Here is a 6,000-nt window from a genome sequence, read left to right as displayed (position 1 = left end):
CCCATTCTTCCTTTTCCCATATAATCAAAAGGCACATAGAATTCCCAAAGCAAAATACAGAAGCTGCTGTTTTCTTTCGAGCTTCTTTAATATAAATATATATTCCTTTGTCCCTCATTCCTAGACGCTCAGAACCCCAGAATGGGCAGAAATCCCAAGAGTCATAAGATTGCTACAATTTTATAGAGAGAGGGAAAAGGAGGTTCTGAGAAGTCAAGGTTTCCCCAAAGTACACAAATTAGTGGTAGAGAAGTAAATCAGCTAGACTCTTGACTCCCCAACACATTGTTTCTTTAGCATTGTATAATCATGCTCAGCACATAGCAAATAAAGCTAGAACCTTGAAAGAAGAACGGACTCAGTCTTTGCTCAAAGAGTGGAAGAGATTGTTCTGGAAGACAGTATATTCATATAACTTTCCTTCCAAGAATTCCCTTTGTTGTCTTCATTCTTTCCAAAAAAGTCCTGATGTTCTGATTCATACTCAACACTTCTCCTGTGTCCTGTGGTATGTCTTCCAAATCATCCTCTCTCTAGCGTTCATAAGAAAAACAAAGCAAATACAACTTCCCAGAACCACCGGTCACAAGTTTCCTTGAGTCTTGCCTCTTTCTTCAGGACTTGATAACTCTCTTTTTCACTAGGTTGTAAAAAATGTATCTTTAATCACCACCATCCCTTTTAGAATTTCAAAGGACTAGCCCAGCAGTTCATCTTAGAGATGCAAACATTTCCCTGACTTGCTCATTTATCTCAAGTCACACGCAGAAAGTTCTTTGGCAGCTGTTCAAGGGAACAAAGGTGAAGCCTCCAATTAAGAATGACTTATGTGGACTCCTCCAGCCAGGAGTCACCCTGCCTTGTTAACCTCCTTGCTCCGTTGTAAAAGGTGAGAGCCTATGCACTCAAAATTCATTTATTCCTGTTAAGGGTAATTATCTCAATTTTTGATAATGCCTCCAGCTGTCGAAGAGTGATGATATGCCAGTGAGTGTTGCTCTCCATTCAAGAAGAAAATATGAGGAACTACCTAACACAGATTAGGTCTCAGTTCATAAACACGGCAAGTTTCAATATGCCTCTTTAAAGCGCACGATTCAAACTTAAACTTCTCAGCAGGGTATGTTTTTATGTCTTGAATGTGTTCTTCAAATCTAAATGACAATAAGGGTATAGCATAAAGACTAGAAAGACAAATTTTGAGACAGGATTTTTACTAGAAGAGACAATTACACTACCCTGGGAGAATGGGCAGCCTCTGAGATAAGGTTCTATCCCACCAACATAGAAATTTGCTCAAATTTCTCCCTTTCCTTCAGCTATTCTCTCTCTCTCTCTCTCTCTCTCTCTCTCTGTCTCTCTCTCTCTCTGCCCCCCTCACCCCCACTTCCCTCCCCTCCTATCCCCCTCCATCCCATCTCACCTGCCTTTCTTAAGCCAAACTTCTTTAAACATTGAACATTGTCACGGAACCCATTCTCTTCTAAATGAATACACTGCTTTTCGGCTCTACCAACGTTACTTTATCAAACTGCTCTCTGTAGCACCATCCTTGTGGCTAAATCTCATTGACAATTTTTTTTTTGAGTTGGAGTCTCGCTCTGTCACCCAGACTGGAGTGCAGTGGCACATTGCTCACGACCACCGCAGCCTCGACCTGCTGGGTTCCGGTGATCCTTCGGCCTCGGCCTTCCAAGTAGCCAGAACTATAGGCGCGCGTACTACACCTGGCTAATTTTTTTGATTTATCGTAGAGACGAGGTCTTGCCAAGTTGCCCTGGTGGGTCTCAAATCCGCAGGCTCCAGCAATCCATTCGCCTCAGCCTCCCAAAGTGCTGGGATTACAGGCTGACAATTTTCCATTTTTCTTTTCTATAATGCAGGCATCATTTAGGAACCTCCCTTGCCCTCAAGCCCTAAGGGAAATTACCTTAATCTCCCCCTAATTTCATGGCCAGTGAAAGCCCAAAGTCCTTCCAAGTGGTTCTGTGAAATACCATTGAAGAGCTACTATGTGCGAGGAACACATAGAAAACAAACCTATGAAGTAGAAAGCACTACTGTCCTTATTTTTTCAGATAAAGAGACTGTAGCTCAGGGTGGCTCCACAGCTGATCAGTGAGGAGCCTAGAATGAAGCCTAGTCAGTCCAGCCCCATCTCTGCCTGACTCTGCCCACCCTGGTCTCCAGGCCTCTTCCGTGTCTTCGGTTTTCTCACCTTTCTCGGTTCCTCACCACATATTCTCCAGTGTGAAATTCAGCTCCTCCTTCATAATGAAATGATAATAATAACCTCTTAAATCAGGCACACATTACATGGAACAGAATTTTTGTGAGGTTTTATAAGTGTCACATCACATAGAGATTTGAGGCCTCTGCTATCTCCGTTTCGTTTTGTGGTGTTCCCTTCTTCACCTTTCCCTTTCAGAATTAACCCAAGACCTCCAAATTCTCCTTCTGTTCTGAAGATCAACTTCTCCTTCTTTTGAAATGTTGACATGGGTGGTTTTATTATCAAGCATTTGTCAAAACTTTATTTTTTTTTCAACAAACCCATATCTTTTCATATTAAGAATTCCAGTGCTACCTGTTAAAGACAAGCAGTAGGCCAGGCACAGGGCTCATACCTCTAATCCCAGCACTTGGGGAGCCTGAGGTGGAAGGATTGCTTGAGCCCAGGAATTCAAGGCCAGCCCGTGTAATAAAGCAAAGCCTCATCTCTAAAAAAAATAAAAAAAAAAAAATTTAAAAATAAACTGAGACAGTGGTGCAAGCCTGTAGTCCCAGCAACACAGGAGGCTGAGGCAGGGGCTACAGAATTTTAAGGCTGCAGGGAGCTATGATAGCACCATTGTAACAGAGCAAGATCCTGTTACAAAAAGACAAGCAGTAACAGTAACTTTCCCTAACTTACAACAATTCTTTGACTCTAAGTAGCATTTTAACTCTTCAACACTCTCTTCTTCTTGTACTCTCTAGTTTTGGTGTCTGAATGCCATACTCTCATAATTTTTCTTCTGCCATTCTGGCTAATTCTTTTTAAACTTATTTTGGGGTGATTGATTCTCTGCTCATATCCTAAATAAACATTTCTCCCTTGTTAATCTCCTAAATATTGGTGTCCTTCAGAATTCTGCTGCAAGTCCTTTTTTCCCTTACCTAGCCCATTGGCTCCAAAATTTTCATTTATAAGCATAGCTTTATTTACATTCACGTCTTCCACATATCTCCAGCACAACCTTCATTTTCCTGACACAGAGACTGGAATATCCCACAGTCTATCCCGTGTTTCCCCTCAAGTCTACCAAATTCTCCAACACCGAATTTGTCTTCTTTCAAAGCTTCCTCCTCCTGTGATATCCTGCTCAGGTCCACCATCCATCGGCCAGGTGCCAGATCAGGAATCTCAGCATCTTCCTTGACTTCTCCTTCCTTATCACCACCCAGTCCACTTCAAATGCCCCTTGATTCTAACTCTTACAAGCCCCTCTAATGCATTCATTTCTCTCTAGTTCTGCAGCCCTGCTAGAAAAGGTCACCATCCTGTCACACTATGTGATCCTCTTGTCTTCGGTCTTGTCTTGCCTCTCTTCAATCAATTTTCTATTATACATAGCTATCAGAAAGACACTTTTTAGGATAGAATTTGAATCTTGCCATTACCCTAATTAAGACCTTTCCCCTGGCCTGAAGGATAACTATTTGGCCCTGTGTAAACTTTGCAGCCTCATATCCGCTTGGTGTGCTTCGGCTTCCATTTCTTCATGCACTCAGTGTGCAAACAGACAGAACAACTTTCATTTCTTCAAACACGCTGTGCTATCTCTCATCCCACAGTTTTCCAACATGCTGTTTACTCTGCCGGAAACACAGGCCTCTTTCCTCTTAGACTGACTTCCTTTGAGAGATAACTTAGATGTTGTTTTCCCAGGAAGCCGTCTCTGATTCCCCTGTGCTGCATTAGGTGCTCCTGTTATATTCATTGTAGCTACAGGTGAAAGAAGCCCCCTCTGAAACTGATTTCTGATTTTCTAAAGAGAATGTATCGGCTCATGCACTAAAAGTCTACCAGCCCAGCTTCAAGCCTGGATGAATTCAAACCTTCAAATGAGTGCATCCAAAAATGTGTCTACCTTCATCATGCAGCTCCTTTTCCTCTTTATTTAGCTTCATGTTCACCGAATTTCTCCATTTGTGATGACAAGATGGCCACCAGCAACTCCAGGAATAAACTCTACTAATTTAGCAATCCCCGATGGGTGTGACTCTTCCTGGTAATTACAGCTAAAATCCCAGGAATTCCTCTCACTGGCGGGATCTCTCACTGGATCCCATGACCTCTTCTGGAGCTAAGGTAGAAACATTCAACCTTACTCAACCACCTGGGCTGGCAGGGGAAGAGGGTGGCTTCCCCAAGGAAAAGCAGGGCATTATTTCCAGGAAAGAAAGGGTAAAGTTGGAGGCTAGGCAGATCAAGATAGATGATAGGTAGGTAGGTAGGTAGGTAGGTAGGTAGGTAGATAGATAGATAGATAGATAGATAGATAGAGATAGATAGATAGATAGATAGATAGATAGATAGATAGATAGATAGATGATAGATACTTGATACTTGATAGGTACTTTGATACAAAGATAGATACAGAGAGAGAGAGACAGGTGATAGATATAATAGGTAGGTAGATGAGCTATAGTTACAATAAATACGATAGGAAAGTAGGTAGGTAGATATGTAGATAGATGATAATAGATATGTACGTACATACAATAGATATGATACACAGTAGCTAGGTAGGGAGAGAGAGATGAGAGGGGAAAATGAAAGGAAATGTTTACTTCTTTAAGTCAGCCTTGAGAGTAATTAGATTATTGATGTAAGGATGTGGCTTTTTGCTTCCTTCTTGCTCCCAAAGGATACTAATGAGAAGCACACAGCATAAGCAGGAAAAAGATAAAGAAAACGAAGAAGGGGAATGGTGCCTATCAATTCCTGTGTGTGGGGTCCATGCCCTTTCACTCTGTCCTCACTCCAGCTTCTGGGCTTCATAAGTACTTGTTAAGTAAATAAATGAGTGAATAAACTCAGGAGTAGGCCATCCTTCTAGTGTGGGATCCTGAATGCCCATCCTCTGTTTTCCATCTCAGGGTAATAAACATATTGTCTCTTGAGACAAAGACAAAACAAGAAGGAGGTATCTGCTTCTGAAGACCAAGCAGCAAGTTGCAGGGGGAGGGACCCGGCCTCCTACGAATACCAAGTGAAATAACTCAGGGTTCCAGAGATGTTAAATATATCGATGTCCTCGGACCTAAACAACAATTTTAAAAGAAAAACATATTTGAAGAAAATTTGGTTTGGGTTTTTGAAGGTGGCAAGAACATGAAACTAAAATTCCTTTTAGAAAAGTATTTCCCAAGTCATTTTTGACTTTTCATTTTTTTGTTTGTTTTAATCTTGTTGTGGTTTCTAAGGTGTATAACTTAACCCAAGTGACTTGTACAACTTTATTTCCAAGCTGTTCACGGCTCAACTTCTAAATATAATGAATAAATCCTAGAAAAATGATGGAAGGGACTTCAAGAATGATCATGACGAAACGATGTGAGATTTTTAAATCTCAAGAAGACATAACTATAAAAATGTTTGGGTTCTTTGGTCTTTGACTTCTGATTCAAATATGATTCTTTGGTAGTTCTTTTTCGAAACAGTTTTTTCAAATTGTTTTCATGGTGTGTTCAGTATTTCATACGTAAATCAAAATGAAATGATCACCTTGTGGGAAAGAAAAAATGGTCTTTTGCAAAATACAAAATGCTATATTATATTCATTCCAAGAAATTTCTTGTGCCAGAAACTGTGTTAGGAACTAAGGATACACAAATTTCTTTCTATCTTTCTTTCTTTTTTTTTTTTTTTTTTTGAGTTGGAGTCTCACTCTGTCACCCAGACTGGAGTGCAGTGGCTGCTCCCAGCCACCGCAGCCTGGACCTGCTGGGCTC

The sequence above is a fragment of the Carlito syrichta genome, unplaced genomic scaffold (genome assembly GCF_000164805.1).
Source record: "Carlito syrichta isolate Samal-C Ts95f unplaced genomic scaffold, Tarsius_syrichta-2.0.1 Scaffold316420, whole genome shotgun sequence".
Classification (NCBI taxonomy): domain Eukaryota; kingdom Metazoa; phylum Chordata; class Mammalia; order Primates; family Tarsiidae; genus Carlito; species Carlito syrichta.
Note: the sequence above shows the minus strand (reverse complement) of the source record.